This window comes from Pieris rapae, chromosome 2 (genome assembly GCF_905147795.1).
Source record: "Pieris rapae chromosome 2, ilPieRapa1.1, whole genome shotgun sequence".
Taxonomy (NCBI): Eukaryota; Metazoa; Arthropoda; class Insecta; order Lepidoptera; family Pieridae; genus Pieris; species Pieris rapae.
This window is the reverse complement of record NC_059510.1, coordinates 6,774,544-6,795,280: the sequence shown is the minus strand read 5'-3', so window position 1 is coordinate 6,795,280 and position 20,737 is coordinate 6,774,544. Positions and strand designations below refer to the sequence as shown.

The following is a 20,737-nucleotide window of genomic DNA, read 5'->3' as shown; positions in this document are numbered from 1 at the left end:
TAACTAGTCTGTAGGCAGTCGCGATGCGCCAGTAAAAAGCACTGAATCTTTAACGATCAAAAAATATTACGATTGAAGAACACTACAATAAGCAAAATCAAGTTCTAAAGGAGCTGCTAACATGGTCGGAAAGGTACAACGCTGTCATCATTCTGTGTTATAGCCTGTCTTATCAAGGAGTCACAAAACTACATTTTTGTGAAAAAAGGAGTGAAAACTTTAGCTAAAGTATATCAAGATACAGTCTAGGATCATGTTGAAAAAAACATTGCAATTTTTTTTTTAAATTACTATGGCCCTCATCTACCTACCCCAGACCTCAATCCTTCAAATTACTATACTTTAAAAATAATTGCTAAATATGCGTTGCTGTCTTTTAGTTTAAATGGAAATCTACCGCAATTTAATATTTAACATCTGAATTAAAGATAAACACAAATTTAGGTTAAAAAAATTAAAAACGTTTGTTACAGTGATACTATAGAAAGAAACTAGTTCTTTAACAGCAATGTATCAAAAATAATTAAATTATTTGACTATAAACTAACTCCTACGTCAAATTAAATAAAATTAACAATATACGTTCTTGAGTATAAAGCAGAATGGACGTAATTTACATATAAATGAGAGCTTTATCGATGAGCATCGAAGCGTTACGTTTTCTGCCTTAATTTCAGAACAAAATTAATAAAAACTTTATAATAACTTATTCCAAATAACTTTAAATTACTGTCGAAATCGTCCATTCAAAGGGATAAAATTTGCGAGGAAAATTATATTTGTACGAGCTATGGCTGTTCATTTTTCTCACTCAGGATTACTTAGTTTTATAAGCGTGACGATTTCCTACGTCTGACTTCCGGCCCGACAGTATAGACTTAGGCACTCTCTTAACATTTAATTATTATTTGTATACTCTATTGATTTACGCGAGTAGGTGATATAGAGTAAAACTAAAATCCTCTATTATTTAAAGCACCCGATGACCATGGACCCGTACATTAATAATTTATTAAGAGATTCCACTTAAAGATGAAGAATGCAGGTTGAGACTGGTTCACATTTAGAACGTAGTTATAAAGACGCAGGTCAACCTACGTATGTGCGTGTTTGATGACTATAAGGAAAATAGATAGAGCGAAGGACATATATCAAGGCACTCAAAGGAACTATGTGAAATTTCAGAAAATAAATAAACAATATCCCAATTTTTATTTTTATTTTACGCGACTATATCCCCTACGGAATGTATCGGATTAATTGGAAGAAGGCTTGGCTAGAATTTAATAATTTCCATACATGTCTGAATTAAAAATCCAGTTTAAAATATTCTCTATATGGTATATTTTTCCAATTAACTATTAAGTAGAGAGAGAGCAAAAATATTAATAATGAGTCGTGGGTCGCGAGCCCGCTAATTGTTAGTTTGCCTGCACATTGTGCACTGTGTATTGTGACGAGTATAATAGTTTATACTCATTGTTCACTTTATTAAATAATTCAAAGACTTTCAGTTAGGTCACCTTTAAACTAAGCAATTAGTTCCTCAGGTTCGCACAGATAAAAATACCTAAACAACTTTTTCGTTAAATCAATTAAGCCACTAAAACTGAATGCTGCAAAAGCGTTATCTCTTAGATACTTGAGTTTTTTGGATTGATTTTACTATCTTAGCAAGATTTTAACAACTAAGTTTCTAGCTATTACTTATTTTGTTGTGAGCAGTTGTTAGCCTAGTGGCTTCAGCGTGCGACCTGAGGTCGTTGGTTCGATCCCGGGCTGTGCACCAATGGACTTTCTATGTGCGCATTTAACAATTGCTCGAACGGTGAAGGAAAATATCGTGAGGAAACCGACATGTCTTAGACCCAAAAAGTCGATGACGTGTGTCAGGCAGAGGAGGCTGATCACCTACTTGCCTATTAGATTTAAAAATGATCATGAAACCGATTCAGAAATCTGAGGCCAGGACCTAAAGAGGTTGTAGCGCCACTGATTTTTTTTATTACTTATATTAATCAATCAGTACATATACAAATACCTAAAACATATAATATCATTGGGTAAATACTTTAAAGTTCACAACGAATTAATCCGAAACATTCCGTAAATTAAAATTTCACAATTTTATTAAAAATAGTTAAAACCTCTTTAAACTAACATAAGCATCGGAAAGAAAATAAAATAAGTAAATTGACAGGCACAGCGCAGTGCGCTCCACAAATAGTTATTGTTCACTTTAATTATACTTATTTCAGTTATTATGCTGCTAACATTACTATTATACATTTGCGCAGAGACTTTTGTATAGGTACCTTTGTGTTTGAGTTCATAATATATAATGTGGTAATGATGACGCGGTTAGTAATGTGATAAATTATTTTACATCGTTTATATCTTAAAGGAACTTATCGATTTATTTTATACTAACATTTACTATAGAACCGAAAGTGGGGCGATGAAATAACCTCGAGCACTTAATAGTAATATTTGAAGCACTTCGACAGGAACTAAGTTAAAAGTTAGCGCTCCGTGTCTGGACCAAGTTTTACTTTAAACGGTCCGAAGTTTCAGTCATTTCTCACTTTAAACTGTGGACTACTTTTATAGTTATAAGCAGATTTAAACGTACCCACGAAACTCAGAAGGTATAGATCACAAAGCACACAACACTTCCTAATATATTTTAGCAAGGAATTATCGAAAACTGTGACAATATAAAGTAAAAGTACACAAAGCCTAGATGTTGCAACTAAAATGTGAAACGGATTATTTAGACATTTACAAACAAAACGGTTCATTGTTATTAATTAGCCTTATAATCCTTATATTATCTCGTTTGTAGGCCTAATAATACAAAAAATTAATAAGCATAAAAATTCTGAATAAAAAGCTTTTATAATAATGAGAAGACTGGAATGATTATTATAATATATATTTCCTCTTTCTAACATTAAAGTGATTACTCTGAGCCTACGCAAAGTATATTTTTATCCCTTAATATTAATCAATAAATTACTAAATCAATGTCATATACAGCTAGGTGATTTATTTATTTTTGTGTGATACATATTGATATGGGTAAGTATTTTCATTGTTTTTATTTCTATAATAGACCACGTGGCGCTCTCTGCATTCATCTATACAAGCAATATCTACGTAATTATTTACCGTAGATGATACAATTATCACAAATTCTTTTATTATTTATCTAGAAGAAATTATATGAGTCACAATGCAATGATACTAGTAAAAATTTGACCAAAGATAATTGTACAAATAAGGTATATTCACGAAATATCAATTAATGAAGAGATGGTATAGGTATTAATCGAGGAGTCTAGTCTGTTTATCTAAGACTCAATCTAGATAATCGAAATAGCTAAAAGCGTACAGTCTGTCTAGATCGAGTTTCTGGGCCATCTCATTGACAGTATAGCGATAATATCAGAGCAAACATATTAGCGAAGATCTATTCACTGCAGTTACCCTATTTATAGACTCAGTGATAGCGCTCACCAGAATATGAAGTATTTTCTCTTTACTTTTGTTTAAAGGCTGGCAACGCACTTGCGTGTGGCTGAGTTGATAAATAAAATACTTTTAATGTAATGATTTATTCGTATAAAAACCTTATGGTTTTCTTTAGAATATAACCACAGATTAACGAATGTTTGTTGATATAGAAAATAAGTAACTTTAAGCTTTAATAATATAAAATAAATGAATCACCAAATTTCTGAATTTATTTTACGGTCATATTTCGATCTAATAAATGCATCTACTTCATCATCAGCCTCCAGTCGACACACGCCGTCGACTTTTTGTATCTAAGAGATGTGGTTTCTTCACCGTTCTATCGAATGTTAAATGCGCATATGCGCGATAATGCAAAAGAAAAATAGAAAGAAAGTCCATTGGTGAATCGATCTTACGACCTCAGGTAGGGTCGTATGCTGAAGCGATTGGGTCAATATTGCTCCTCATTTAAGCTTTGTAAATTGTTTTTGATTTATTCATATTAAAACACACAGAAAATAATATAGGCCGATTGAAAATTTTTTAGAAAGCATATCTTCTATACGTGTATGTATTACCTTAATATAATACTATGATGGTAGTATTAATGTTGCAGACAATATATATAGACCGATGTATGAAAGGACAACTTCTAAGATGGATCTGATCTATTTAATTAATGACGATTCAAAATTTTCAGTGCTAAGCGGAAGTGTCAGAATTATTATAATATATTTTACATGTAGTAGCGTAAGTAATATGTGTCAGTAGTTTAAAATCATTCTGGCTGATGACGGGGCTACGTCATTACTACCTTTTACTAAAGTCTGCACTGTTAAAGCATTTCTACTGTTCTCATGTGTCAGCGTATGAATTTATTCATTCTTTTCATTTTCATTTCTACACCAGACAGTTTCAAATAAACAGCGAACCAATTCGTATACGAGAATAGAGAAACAATGAGACGGATTTCTAAGAAACAATACCATATATTTTTAGTGCAGTCACAACAAATTCAATCCGTACAACAAAACTGAATTCAGCTCACGTCTCGCCTAGACCGAGACTATATTACTTCAAGTTTTAACACACTTTCTAAAGAATGATTATAGTTTTGAACATATATTATAAAAGTTCCTATGCCTTGTATCTTGAAGGCTACAAGTTTTATTAAAGAAATAAATATATATAAAATAATATTTATTTAAATTTAATAATTTTAAGATGATTATACCGTGGTCGCATTACCGGATGCAACAATTTCACAATTTTTTGTTGTGATTATAAGTTTGGAGAAAGTTATAAGAATTTTTATGAAGAAAATATCAAGAAAAATTGAGCAAAACATTAGATTTGAGAAAACTTAACGACTTTATTCATTTTACGTTACTACGAACAAATTAGTAATCAAATATAGTTTAACACAGAGCATCACAATAATAAACACTAAGCTTTTGAATAATTATACCAATTTGAAATAAATATTCACAGATAAGACAGCACAACGTCTGTCGGATCAGTTAGTTAATTAATGATTGGGCTTCATCCCCTATCGCTCATCTAGTTGTGAGCTTCACACAAGACTTAGTCCATGTTTAATATATAATGTATCAGTGATTTGTAACTTGATACGATCTCATCGCAACAATTCAATCAACTTAGAACTTTTTGCTAGTATCGGTATCACAGTTATTAATATAAATTTATTTAAACTCTGTTTCGTATAATCAGCCAAGTCATGTAATGAAGTAAAGCCTATTCAAAAGATAATGGGTATACCTATTATAGGTAATATTTAAATAATTTTACATTTAGTCTGTTTTCTATTTTAAACAGTCTATAGTAGTAAATAGCAACAAAAGAAGTACGAGAATAGTTAACGTAGTTAAACAAGTAAAAATCTCGAGGTCGTTACAATAAAACTGTATATTATGTATTCCCAGTATACGTTTTACAATAGCAGCACAATAATTAACAACGATTGTAGCAAACTTGTGGCCTATTGAATACAATAGTATAATCAAAAATTAATATCCGCTCCAGGGTAAAAGGAAATATTGTATTTTACACAGTAATAAATGAACCCTCAGGTCATTTAACAATTCTCGTATATTTCTTAGTATTAATTGTATATAGTTCATAATTGCTGTTGGTCGTTATCGATTTGATTATCGCGGTCGCATTAAGGTAATCACAGTTGACAGAGATTTTCTATATATCTACATATAAATATGGAACGTTTAACAGTTTTACTTTGGCCATAGGATATATATTTGGATGTATACATTCTAATCATCCCGAGTAATTCTAATATAACCATATCTCACAGGCCTTTCCTTGCACATTCCAATATAACGAGCCATTGGTCCGACCACGTTTCACAAAACCTAGACATTAAATTTGACACTTTACACTTAACTGTAAATTTTCAGAGAAGTAGAGGTTTTGTAATCAGCCACAACGAAATTGAGAGCATCATGACGTTGAGCAGTGACCAAGCGCTCCGAGAAGATTGGTACACCACAAGCGTGAGAGTGTGTGTGACTGAGTGTGTATACACGGAAGTTCGAGGTCAAAATAGACTACAAGTAAGAAGCTCGCATTTAAGGGACTTAATCTAACGATCATTTGATGTCTCTGACGCAATAGTATCCTTCATAAAGTGGTATTATTCCCATATACATTTTAAACTATGAGGTCTGATAGGTTACTAAAAGTTCTCAAGCATCCCGAGGCAGCAAAATACTCAATTCATAAGATGTCATATAAAACACACAGAACTTATATTATTTTAATGCAAATATACGTCATACGTCGATAATTTGCTGAAAGGCGTAGCAGTAACTTCGCATGTCTTTTGATGTGATTCAGTGAACATTGCGACTCAATGCACTAACAAGATCAAACTCTCGCTCTTTACTATATTAAGTTGTTGACACAGCAAATATTAGTAGTTGTATGTTTGCCTTAACGAACTGATTAATAAAACGAATATTGTATTGCAAGCTTAAACTTTGAAGTGTGTGTGTGTGTCTCAATATCAGAACATGAATCTCGAAACTTCTTTACGAAAAAAATGATTAAGTAATATTTTTATAGAAAATCTAATGGTTTTACTAATCTAACCTTATGTTTATTACCTCAATTATTTGTTATCATGATCTCTTGAATGTGTTTATTTGTTGCCTTCACGCGTTTAACATTATTATAGAACTAAACATCAGAAAGTATCTACGATATATTCTAATTGTAATACTAAATCAGGAGCGTAAATATATTTAAAATAATCAATAACTACGTTACAAAACCTAAATCATTTCCAATGCATGTATTATGACGAAAAAGTGATATTAATAATACATCGTACCTTCATCTACACTTAAAACTTTGCACAGCATACTTAAAGCAAAATGACCAATAAAATAAAACACGTCTGAAGTAAATAAGGCCACTCGTTATATAGGTTAATTCTCTATGTGATTACGTGGCCCGCTTCACCGAGACTTACCACTTACATACTTCTTACAAACTACACTTAACACACCGCACGTTCCTATTTCAAACTCGAGTTAAAATCCTTTGTTCTCTACTTGACTCAACTCGTATAATTGTAGTTTGTGCCCTTTACTATTTCAAATCTTTAATATGCATTTAGTGTACATAGGTAGCTTTAATATAAAATGACAGTAATAAAAATTCTTATTTGGCAGTATATAGTGTAGGTTATAACGGATTACCTTCACATATATTGACTAACTAATTTTTTTATTATTTCAGTGTAAATAGTACTTACTTGCTGGTTGATTTGTATTTTATCGACTTGGTATAAAACTTTTAGAAAAAATGTATTATTCAATAAATGATTATTTGCGTGAGACAGTGTTGTGAATATTTATTTAATAATGTATGTCATGATATGTACGATACAAATCATATAAGAATAAACTAATAATGTAAAATGTAAAATGCCTTTATAGACAAATTTGCGCGCCATTGAATGTGGCAGAATATGCGAACTAACGATTGTACCACCGTACACATTTTTGCACCATATTCTTGCAATATTATAATTACAGATACTTATATCTTATATATTAAGAGCGGTACATGTTGTACAATTAAATTTACATAAATAAATGAAATACATTAACATATCAAAAATACTGTTGCTATTTTTGATATATTAAACTATAGATACAAAGATCATTATTAAATACATTAATAAATAAATCCGCATTGCTTTATGATGAGAAACGGAATCTAACTTAATAATCATCTTATAAAATACTGAAATAATTAACTTAATACTTGTATGGTACCGGATCTGAACAAAAATGGTCAACAGGACTATAGAGTCCTGTTGACCATTTTTGTTAATCACTCGATGCGTCATGTTAATGTCTGTTCGTTTATTCAAACGCAACGTTTGCCTTGCGTCTGTTGATGTCACCACCCAGATAGTTCAAGAATGAAGATAACTCAAAGAATGCCAAGTAATGTACATGTATCCTAGTTTTCTCTTAAAGTATTTTTCGATACGAGTTCAAATATATATAACATATTTGAACTCGTATCGAAAAATACTTTATAAGAAATATTGGAAAAGGATCGAAGACCATAAAAATAAATTATTCAATATCATAACTCAAGTCTCAATACAGCGATCTCTATCGGGATTCCTCGCTTGACTCGACTTCATAAAGCCCGCTTTATAAGTCTCTTATACACACATTCAGGACTTTAATGTTGCGGCCAGTTATATAATATATGTATATCTTTTACATTCCGTTGAAATAGGACCAACTAACATATATATTATAGAGACAGAAAATATGTAACTTAAAAAAATATTTAGAACGTTTTAAGCATACGCCTTTTATAATTTGACAGTGAATAAAAAAAGTACTATAAAGAATAGAATGTTATGACAAAAAGAGATAAACATCATATTTTAATACACACATTTTAAAGATACAGCTGCTACTGCAATGTCTGGAAGATAGCCATAAAATCAAAAGAGAATAAGAAATATTAAAATATCATCTTTATAAATTACCTTAGATTTAACCATTCAATGGTTCTCAAGGAACTGTTATCAGGGAAATCAAGGAAGGCGTTACGCTCCCTCATATCCGCATTCGCCGGGTTAACGTTATACGTAAATACGCTCGCGCCGGAAACGCGAAATGAGTTTCATAAATAATGGAGTAGGTTATTTTGAAAATGCACTTCTCTACCCAACGGTACGTCATTTATAACGTTATAGTCGCGACGAACGGTAATATTTGTGGCGCAAGTATATATTATTTTTGCTACATTAAGCTGTCTTACTTGAATGAAAATAAATATCATTAATGCCTTTGGCGAAACCACTGCTATTTTAATTTCATTTATGGACAGTTAACATTGACACTTGAAAAGTTAACAATAACTGTATGATGCTATTCAAAATGTTATCGCTAACAGAATTCTCGACGACGTTTTGTAGGAAAGGTACGTCAACAGAAATTTCTACGCATATGTAGCATTATACAAGTTCCAAAATTAATAAACATCGTGATTTTTTCTATCGATTTTTATTATGATTAATATTTATCCAGTCCAGTAATTATTTGGAGTAGACACGTTTTCCGTCTATGTCATGTATCGTTTTCTTATGAAGCAAGTATGATGATCAGCTCAAAAATGTTTACGTCAGGTGTGCAATACAAAACTTTTTGTTTGCACACCTCGTTAATAAACTAAGCCCCCCCCAACCGGTCTTATAATTCTAATAACAGTCCCATTAAAATAAAGATTAAAGATAGACCACGCATAAGGTTAAGGCCAAATAACATGAAAATAATCCGTCACACTCTTAAGTGATAGTCTTTTCATAAATATGAAAAAGAACAACAATTCCAATAACTCATCTAGACAATTATCCCTTCATCTTTCAGGCACATTCATCACAGAGATTGCCGACACTTTATGTAACCAAAATGTTGTCGGTTATAAACACTCGTATTTTATCTTTTATTTTAATATTTAATGGAAAATCTAAAACGTTTTAATGAGTTAACTTTGTGTATTTCATTGTAGTTATATTAATTCAGTATATAACAGTTTGTTATATTAATGTGTAAATATGTATAAATAAAATGAAAATGTTTTATAATTCCTAGTAAACCACGCGGTGCACACAAAAGTCGAGAAGCTATTTACGAACTATTTGCGAACGAGTTAAGAACCTGCAATCCCTTGTACTACTGAGTGAGTGTCATGATAGTTGTATGCAGAAATTACTTTTGCTATGGGGCGATATAACTATACTAGAAAAGAAATCGGCATACCAAAAAAGGTAAAGGCGTCACAGAGAAAGAACCTTACATTTCCTTTTATGAAAAACAAATGAAGGCGAAACCGATACAAACTCTGAGGCCCTGACCTGAAGCTTCAGCCTGAGGTTAAAGCGCCATTGATTTTCAATAAAACTAGTAAACGTTTTTAATTCGTGAACTAAAAGATAAACAAGAATAAACTATAAAATAATCACGAAGTCTCAAAGTTATAAAGATATCACACCGTGACCAGCGTTTTATGTGTGCAGGGTTCAAACTAAAGTGGCTATATTATAAATGATATGTACTGATAAGAGCTAAATGCGTACTGGCAATGAATTGAAACAGGAACAAAGCTCGGCCATATAATAGTACTAAAGGATCGGGTCCCTTTTCAATCTATTGTCCCTCTCATAGTGCACACTATAGATAAGGACGTATTCAATTTAAGTTTTCTATGTTATTTCACTAAAATATTGCATGTATATATACTGACATAGATCTAAAATATAATAAATATTTTAGTGTAGAGCTGCGTCAGAATTATCGCTGCATCACATTACTGAGTAATAAAATTGGATCGAAGTAAAGGGTTTAGTTAAAAACTAGTGACTCATGGTAGGATAGACACACTGTAGGAGAGACAGTTTTGAGTGTTTTGGTGGTTCAAGGCTGGGGTTTTGATCTCGAGTGGCCGGAACCGCAAGTCTGTGAATGTGAGTGAATGAGCTCTCTATATCGCATATTAAACCGGGTCCCTTGGGTTAAATGCCTGGCGAACCCAGAGGGTCCATTTTAAGAGCGTGTGAAGGGCTGCGCTGATTTAAGTGGGTGGGATCTCGTTACCCCTCTGAATAGCAGAGGAATTTGCAGCCCCACAGTCCCCGCGGCAAGCTGATGAATGATGAATCCATGGCGCGGAACTGCGCATTTTCACCTCATTTAAAAAAAAAGACAGACAGGTTTATCATAAATAAATGTAAAGTCCTTTTGAAGATTTTTACCCTATTTAGTAGGTTCAGCCATCCCTATTTATTAGAATAATACTTTAAAAAGCTGTCAACAAGTCACTTTCAATATCAACAACAGAGCCTTTTGCGAATGAATTTTAATATTTTCTGAATACTTCGATAGCTTTTTGCGATGTGCCGCGGTTCAAAGAAGACGCTCGTTAGGGATTCCTTCCTACAATTTAATAACTCACATTTTATATTACCTAACGGAATTTTACCAATTTTTACTTTAAAATTACTTTTATACTTGTTGAGTTGAGAGTATAGTTTCGTCGTCGATCAATATAGTATTTTAGCTTTCATTAAGGAAAGTAATGGGCTCTTATAAATAACTCGAATTAATAGAAGCTCATAAATTACTCGGTGTTCAATAGATGGCAATATTAAGGTGAAATAGTCAATAATAGGTAATATTAATTTATTTGTAGTATAATAAAATTATTTATACATATACAGTAATGTGAATTTTCGTCTATACGCCGTTGTCATTGGCTCTTATGAGATACGATACTTAAACATTAGACTCGACCGCTAGCGACTGAGACATACTATACAGCGAATATCTGGTCTTCATATTACTAAGTTTAGCATATGGATTATGTAAATTAAATCCACCATTTACCAATTTTTAAGAACAGCCTAGTCCAAGAAGAATGCCTGATATTGACGCAAGGCGAACGATATTCAATTGACGAGCAATAGCTGGTTATATATTTATTTATTAAAACTTCGTTACATTACAATATAAAAGTTGAAAACAAATTAATGAAAAGGAGGGCAACTGGCGGCCTTCCAGGCAACCACTAGTGGTTACTTTAAGGACATTTATTAAAATTGTTTTAAAGAAAATACAAGATAACGAAATTTTCTTGAAGAGTGCTTGCCGATACAAAGTCTTGTTATTATAAAATTATTTTATTGTCTTATAATACAATAAACATACATTAGAAATTTGCCATTACATTCGTAAAACCGTAATCTACACATACATTCAGCTGAATAAACATTAAACAAAGCTCCAGTCCCCAAGCTCGACTCTGTGAATCCGTGAGACATTCGCATACAAATGTCCCCAATTACTTGCTTCACTGTAATGACTCGGCTGATTACACGATGTGGTCACGGGCACTCGCTATATAACTAAAACTTTTATACGTTATCTACCACTTAGGGGTAGAAAGTTGAAACGTTTTGATAGCTGGCAATTATATTAATATATGTAAGATAGTTTTATCTTTTGTGGAATATTAAACGTTCAGGTACCAGGTAATTCTTACTTACTTATATAGCCTCTAACAAGTTATACATAATTTAGACGTTTAAAATTTCAATTCCAATTATAATTTTTCATTTGGTCTTTTGTAGTTATTTTTGACAGCAGTGTTGGCCAAATGACTTCGACGTGCGACTCTCGTACCCTATAGATACAAATTTAGTCCGACAAAAAGATTCGTCTCACTAAAGTACAAATTAACTAAAAAGCTTCGGTTGAAGGTCAACAACCTCTCAGGCAGTTTGGGAAAAGAACACGTAGCAATTTATTTCTACACAAATGTATTAGAGCTTTCCTCTAGCAATTATTCTAAAAACGTATTTACCCTCTATGTTAATTGCTGGGTACTATATTAAAAGCAGTTTATTTGTTTAAGCGATAGTAATAAATTGCAGGTCCGAACATTTAATAACATATTCTCTCTAGAAAAGTTCAATTTTATTAAACTTATATTGTTTGTTAACAAGTATAAGTTGTAAAGGAATATTGCGATTTTGCCACAACGCCACAATAATGAAACTTGTCATACATTATTTACTGACCTTACATGAGCCAACATGTGTTATTAAATTATTATGTGGATAATAATGCATGTTAAGTATAATTAATGCAATGCATCGATCCATTGAAAGCAATTATCGGGTAGCGAGTATACCAATTACAGGATAGTGGATTAAACGTGGTAATGCGGCATTGAAACCTACTTTGATGTCAGATCGCCTGGATAATAACTAACGTTATAACACACGAGCTATTTAAATAATTTTTCATTAAACATAATTGGCTTATACAGGGGTTATAATGAATGCAGACAAAGGAAAAATACTTCCATATTATAAATTCCATTAAAATTACCTAAAACTTAACACCCGTTAACCAAGGCACATATGTTTTTAACCTAATTAATTAATTTTTTTTGTGTGTATAAGCTTCATTAAATCAGAATGTTTTATGCGCCTATAATTTGGGTAGCACTAGGCTTGTGTTTGTGTTACATGCATGTATCAGTGTCTACTTTGTTGGTGCAACAAATAAATAAATAAATAATTAATTAAAAAAATAAATAAACTTATCTAGAGTCAATTTGAACATAAATCTATGAACCAATAATATTTATTACCTAATTACGGTTTTACCGCTTTATAAGAACAACGGCAACTCTCTGAGTTGTAGCTGAAACGTAGCAATCTCGTAGCGTAGGTGTGACTTGTCGTAGAATTCAACGGCATGATTGTCTTCTTTATGTCCTATAACCCCTAGGTGGGGCAGAGGGCGTCCACAGCGAGCCTCCATCCCGTTCGGTCTTGCGCCTCGTGCTTCACCTCGCTCCAAGTCCTACCAGCTCTCTTTACCTCGTCCGCTACTGTACGGCGCCAGGTTTGTTTGGGACGGCCACGCCTTCGCTTTCCTTGCGGTTTAAAATAAACGGCATGATTGTAGATTTATACTATTATTAATTTCTTTAGTTATATGTAAACACCTATCAACCGGTTTCCAGTTTACTCAAAGGAATTTGATACAAAATAGCAAACTCCGTGAAAGAAATATGAATAGTTAAGTGACAAAATGAAGACGACAGAATAACAACAATGTGGAACGTAAAAAAGTTTTATAAGAGTTTGCATAACATAATTTCTAAAATGTATGTAAGAATTTTATTTCAATATATACGATACACATTTCCGAGTACTTCTGATCTTGACTTTCACATCGCAGTATGTTTGCACGAATCATACGTATGGCGTTTTCCCATGTGTGATGATATTGTATTAATAATATATGACGCAGAAAGTCCCTTATTAAGTTTCGTTCAGTATCTGTGAAATTTTATTTACATATTTCCATTTCAAGAATTATGTTACACTTTGTTAAAATTCTTTATTCCATTTGAATGCATTGATACTTCCTGTCAAGAAAAAAATAAAAATATAAGGCTACAAATATATTTCTTACAAAAATTCAAGTGTCAAGTTTACTATAATATATTGATACCAAAATATTTCATAAAAATGTATTTCTTTCAAATTTATCCTAGCGCTAGTTTTTATATTTTTGAAAGTTTTGCACTACGACCATTGAATAGGTGTACCGATAAGCTATCAAGGTTTGCGACTAATGATCTTACTTTAAATTTTAAACTTTGGAATTTCGGCTCCATATTTTTTTATGTTTGTATTATTCTACAACCTACCAAGCGAAGGAGAGGAAGACCATGTGCGCGGTGGGCTGATGACTTTATAAAAGCTACCGGTCTTCTGTGGCAAAGACTTGCCAGGGATAGGAAGCACTGGAAACAGCTGGAGGATGCCTTTGTACCAGAAAGGCAAGCTGTACAAGATGACAGCTGTGCAACAAAACCTTAAAGAACTTTTTTATATACATATATATTTTTGTTAACTTTCTCTTGTATTGTAATAAAGGCTTTGAAATTTGAAATTTAATTATTCTACAAATGCTTATCATGTAGACGTCTATGGAATAACCGGTATGCTTTATTGAGGGCTTACGATACTCAAGTGCACAATTATGTATCTAGAAATCCGTTTATTGCTGAAATCTCCATACACAAACTTATTTATAATCTTTGTAACACACGGTTAATATTGTAATTTTACTGTAATATATCACATACATGAATATTTACTAATCTAAAACTTTTACTTTCGCCTTTGATAAGCGAAGCTTGAACCTTTTCAATATTTCTCTTCCACCTGTCGACTTAATACGAAATTATATTCGTACCAACTCTTGTGAGCAAAGATTTCAACTCTGGTTTTATCAAAATGAAAATTTGTTTAAATGTTTATCTGACGACATTATGACATTATATTATATTTATTGACAAGTAGTTCGTACTAATATTTGCTTCTTGCCAAATTTTAGTACGAAATAAAATGAATCCCAATAAAGAAAGATTAAATAAATGTCCAATGAGGTAACTAAAAGAAAGAATAGCCAATTTAAAATGTATAGTAGGTTCATGGGCATAATACCATAATTACGGATTCCATACGAACAAATAACTGTTGTATACACAAATAATGAGAAAAGATTTGTGTATATTAATTGCAACTATATTTTATTAAAATACATATATTGTTGATTGCGTGTAATATAAGGAAATACGTTTAAATTTTGAAAACTACGAAAATCTGTTCCTGTATACATTAATATCTCTGTGTGTTTCACTACTTTACTACACGAATAAAGTTACTTCTCTGTAAGATTAGAGAGCTTTGTCAAAATCATTATGAGAAAAACATTTTCTTTACTAACTATTGTGGTACTTGTATTTTCCAACGGCGACGTGGCGTCGCGCCGTATATTAATTTACATTGTTTGTTCCATGTCTATCTTCCTTCAGATTGAATCAATACAAAATAAACGCCTCTATTGCATGAATTATATTTCATGTAAGAATGATGTATTGGCATAAAGTTACTTCAAACAACCTCAAATAGACTATATGTAAAATTTATGGCGTGGAACGAGAATACATCTCACCATAACTGATACAAGGTATTTTATATTAGGGGGTATTTCTAAAGCAATCAATTAGATTAGTAATTAATTAAAAAAACAATTCATAAAGATCTCCTGTTACATATAACAAACAACAAGGAACATATTCCTAGCTGCCCTCGCGAAATTCATTTCCTCTTATAAAATTCTTACTTACGCACCTTTTTATATGGAACATTTTTTCTATTTCCCAGAGAGCCTGGTCAGTTTTCAAGTGATAAATAGTAAAAAATATTGGCACTCCACTCGAGTTTTACACTTAGTACCTTATTTTGCGATTCATATTTATTTATAAATAAAAAAGAGGGGCCAATCCCTAATTAAGGATGGTATGTATTTTTATATGCCGTATCAAAAAATAATATAAACCGGGAGGATGAAAAATAGATGTTGACCAAATCGCAGCCCTAACCAATATGCATACAAAATTTTACGATCCATTTCGCAGGAGTTTAATGACAAACACCGTCACACAAGAATTTCATTAAATAGTATATATATTAGATATATATTATTTGTTAAATTTAAACTATCATTAAATTAATCTGCCGCGCACGAGACCTTTAATTAATAACTGAGAATTTCAGGAACAAATTGTTTCTTATCCTATATCCGTAGCGCTTCCGTTGCACGTGTCAACCTTACAAATTAACTGCACTCGACGATTTATTAGCAAATCGAGCACACATTTTATACGTTCAGGGATTTATTTCTGGAAATGACTTTACACAAACCAATTTTCAGTTTAATTTTTATAGAAATGCCAATATCAAGAAGTAAAAGAAAGAATTGCAATTTATTATTATTGCAATACAGCATCTGGGCAGCAGAGATAGTTAAATATAGTGATGGTGCAGTAGTTTAAGAGCTAGTACTAATTTTTATTTATTTTTGTATACTTATCCACACTCGTTATTTTCTCCGCAAAATTGAGTTAAAACAGTAAAGAAATTGGTAAAATTATCGTGTGAGCAACACGCCGTATAAAAAACAAGGGCTAGAATTTCTCGATACTTACATAAGCTATTTAAGCTCTCGAATTTCAGTCTGAAACCCACAGTGAACCTTACAAAGCCTTAACACCTTCATCGATTTACTGTAGAAAGACATTAGCATAAACAAACGTAACTATCTTGTAACTAGGCCATTCATATTCAGATCGCATTGAGGCGAGATGTCACAATTCCATTGCAGCTAAAATATATACGAGAATCTCGATAATGTGCTAGTAAATATATATAATAAAGATAATAAAATGAAGAATAAAAGTAAAATATATTAATGTTTGTAAAAATGGTTTCAAATTTTAGTAATTTAAATGGCAGTATTGGTTCATTTTTGGCAATGTTTTTCACATAAACGCAGACATCAAGAAGAAGGGGACATATGTTCATCGCTTTTCAATAGTCATGAGGTTCATTTTACTACAACTACATAATTACATAATCTGCGGATAAAGCCTACAAATATTGCATACAATTTGGAGTGAGTCAGTTGTAGTACAGATATTGTTGGAACAGAAACAATCGATACACCTTGGCTCGGCGCCAGCCAGCCCCGTCATTGACCGCGCTCACAAATATATTTTATGTGTCATAAACAAACTTGCTATTCTACTATTTATGGTAGTTCTTTTGTTTATGGAAAAGTAACTAATTACTGTCAGAGGGAGCTATAACAAAGTCGAAGGTAAAAACCCAATGACGCATTAGGGTATATTTTAAGTAAATAGTTTGTTAATTAGTCACAGCCCTAGCTTTCGGGTAAGTGCCTTTATTATTATTTTTTTGTACCTAATTAATCACTTTGCACTCCTAGGTAGTTTTCTTATATAAGATATTTTTCAAATTGTCTTTTTGCTTATTTAACTAAATGTGATCTAAGTGTAACCAGTACGATCATGAATAGATAGATTATGTTATGGATTCTTCACTAAGAAAATGTTTGGTCAAAAAGTAGAGAAATAGTACCTGTATTTATTTTGGAGGAAACCTAATAAAGCTGACTTTAACGCTCCGTACCTGAAAAAAGAGTAAACTTCTTTTTATATTGTTTAAGATGACATAAGCATTTTATTATTATATTTATTTAGTGAACTGTCTGTCCTAAGCTTTATAATATAAAATTAAGGTATGGTAAGCCATAAAATAAAGACTGAATATCTGAATAGTTACTGAATAATATCTTAATCTAACAAACGATTATTTTTTTAAGTTTTATAAATAACTATCCCGACAGACGTTATCCAATACACACGTCTTACTTAAAAAAAACATATCTAATATTGTAAATCATTATCGGCTCTAAGAACAAATGTTCTCATTATATGACATTATGAAAATTAATATGACATTTGCATGCATATTTTGTATGTCTGAGGATTTTTTAAATTATTCAGTCTAACTGTCCACTTTCATGGTAAAAAAACGATTTATAATTATTATTTTAGAAATATCATCAACATCTGTCCAGCCGTTTAGAAGCATAGATACGAACACATGCACGGAAGATTTATATATACCAGCTGTTAATTTGCTGTATAGATAAATAAAATTGTTACCCACTGCAGCGCCATCAAGGCACCATCCAAAAAATCATCAAATCGGTTCAGCGGTTATACTTACTTGTGTATGCGTTAGTGACAGTGACATACACACGTAAAGTAGAATTATATAAATATATAGATTTAAAATAATTTAAAATTATCATCTATTTATTTGTATTAAAACTACTTTGTATCCATATACTTAACAAGAACCAAAGAAAGAAAACGTATTTTTTACGTAAATACTTCTTAAAACACCAGCCATTCGAATACTATTTTTAAATTCTGTTAGAAATTTATAACAATATATTACTTCACATGCCATCGCAACGCAGCGGGTTCATAAATCTATCATTTCACTTTTAGTTTTATCTTTATGACAGCAAACTAAGATTTCAAATATGTTTTCAAGTTGTGGTCTAAAGCTTTCGTTAACAAGGTTTGTTTTAAACTTGTTTGGTGTAGAGTTGTTATTAGTCAGCTCGTAATGTCCGCTGCAGCGTTGTTTGTAACGAATTGTTCGTAACTTTGGTTAACCAATAATTACCATTGTCTATGAAATACGCTCTTTAATTAAAAAATTGACCTATATTTGAAATTATTGTTTATTCCAATAATTAAAAGCTTTCTGTTGGGTTATAGCGGACCCCATACCTGTGGTACGTTTGAATCACTACACACCTATGGAATTTTCTTTCTATGTTCGCAATATGCACTTGCAAACATCGCGAGGAAACTGTCTCAAACCAAAAAGTCGATGATAAAGACAAAAGACAGAAGTATACAGACGACTGATCACCTACTTGTCTAGGAAAATGAAAATGATCGAAGAAACGGATGCAATCTGAGGCCAAGCCCAAGGTTTGTAGACTACATCATATTAAATATAAGAATCGCCAAACTAATTATTATAAGCGTTCTTATTTTCAGTGCAAAAGACTATAGCCAGTCGTGTAGTTCGTATCTGAAGTCTCAAACTCGTAATGCCCATAACCTAATCATTCCCAATAAAAAAAGATCGACATGTCTTGAAACAAATTTTGGGTTTGTCTGTTATTTAAAAATAGGCAAGGGATGATAAGATTGCTAAAATCTAAATTACATATGTGATATAAAATCTTTTTTGAGTTTTATGATAATCAAAGGAATACTAAAAAGGTTTTTTGCTATGATATTAAAAGGGAGTAATCCCTCGGCCCGTCCCAACATCTTGCGTATTGTGTCGCGTTTTATTACATTTTTAATACATTCGAGGAAACAGAAGCTACCTTTTATGTTAAATTTCTCGCAATCCTCTGAAATTGATGAATAGAATACTATAAAATATTCGTGCGAATCAATTTTGTATGATTTGTGTAATTTACGAAAAAGTTTTGATTGATATTTTCATAACAGTGATACATAAGGTATGAACTATAATGACCTGACTGAGGCTGACCAATAATTTTAATATATAACAATTATTATTAAATTAAATAGAAAAGTGCTCCGTGTTATTATTATACACGATTTAATTTTGAACAAACAATTTTAAAGTGATTTATAAAGCAAAAAGAATATAATTCAATATACGAATTGATAAAAAAAGATAATAAAAATCAATTTAAATTAGTAAGTACAACTTTAAACTAATTTTAGTAACTTCAAAATAAATACGTAAGTCAAGTCAGCTTACACATAAAATTATTATGCTTCATCGTCTTAAACACAACAAATTTGCTAAAAACATCCGAAATATTGACGAGAAAATTATAACTAATAATTATATCCGATTGCCAATTGGGCATAATTGTGGAATATCAGCTATCACAATTGAATTGTATTCACATATCAAGGCAATAACATTCGGCTGCAGATTTGAACAATTGAACGCATAACTCGCTAATACGCCAATTCACACAATAGACATGAGATTACACTAGTGTCTATGCTAATGACTCTTACCGCTATGATAACATTCAATTTAAGAGCATTGAATAATAATCGTGTCAGACATAAACATAACACCATAATGGGATTAACACATTATTGAGTTTATTATTGACCATTATTATGACCTTTGCCGCTTCGTCCAGAATCTCTGATACCGTGAAATTCTCAAGGTCGATGCATTTAACCACCACCTCTGCGTTAATATATTGTTTCGCGTGTCTATTAACATTTATTTGTACGATAAAGAATCAATCAATTTATTCAATCACGATACAAAATCTACAACGTGTGCGGCACGACGCACCTAATATTACCAAATCAAAATTATCATATATATATGTGATGTACCTGTATAAATGTAACATAATATATATGTGAGTTTTTTGATCGCTTTTTTACTACGTGGCATTTTGTACTGAATTTGCAAAGCCAGTACCGTCCCTAATTCATAAAATTCAGTATTCATCACAAAATATTGAATAACTTTTATTATATAAAAAAGACACAAAGAATATATGGTGCTGATTGCCTAATACAAATAAAAATTCAGTAAAAAACATTCAATTTTAATATTGCACCTAAATACATACCTCAGTAATGGGTCCCTTAAAAT

At 31.7% G+C, this 20,737-nt stretch overlaps 1 protein-coding gene and 1 long non-coding RNA gene across 7 annotated transcripts in view; one reads left to right on the top strand and one right to left on the bottom strand.

Annotated features, from left to right (window-relative positions):
• The window catches only part of LOC110992808 (complexin), a 122,362-nt gene that overhangs the window by 71,122 nt on the left and 30,503 nt on the right, over positions 1 to 20,737 (bottom strand). For 3 of the 6 annotated variants that reach the window (XM_022258891.2, XM_045634402.1, XM_022259056.2), the window contains one exon: positions 17,618 to 17,668. The exons of the other annotated variants lie outside the window; for them this stretch is intronic. The gene's annotated coding sequence lies outside the window, so the exon portion shown is untranslated. The remainder of the gene's footprint in view (positions 1 to 17,617; positions 17,669 to 20,737) is intronic. 6 annotated transcript variants of the gene reach the window in all.
• Positions 17,387 to 19,180, top strand: LOC123690663. The gene is made up of 3 exons (XR_006751268.1): positions 17,387 to 17,410; positions 18,835 to 19,053; positions 19,123 to 19,180. It is a non-coding gene; the product is annotated as an uncharacterized LOC123690663 (long non-coding RNA).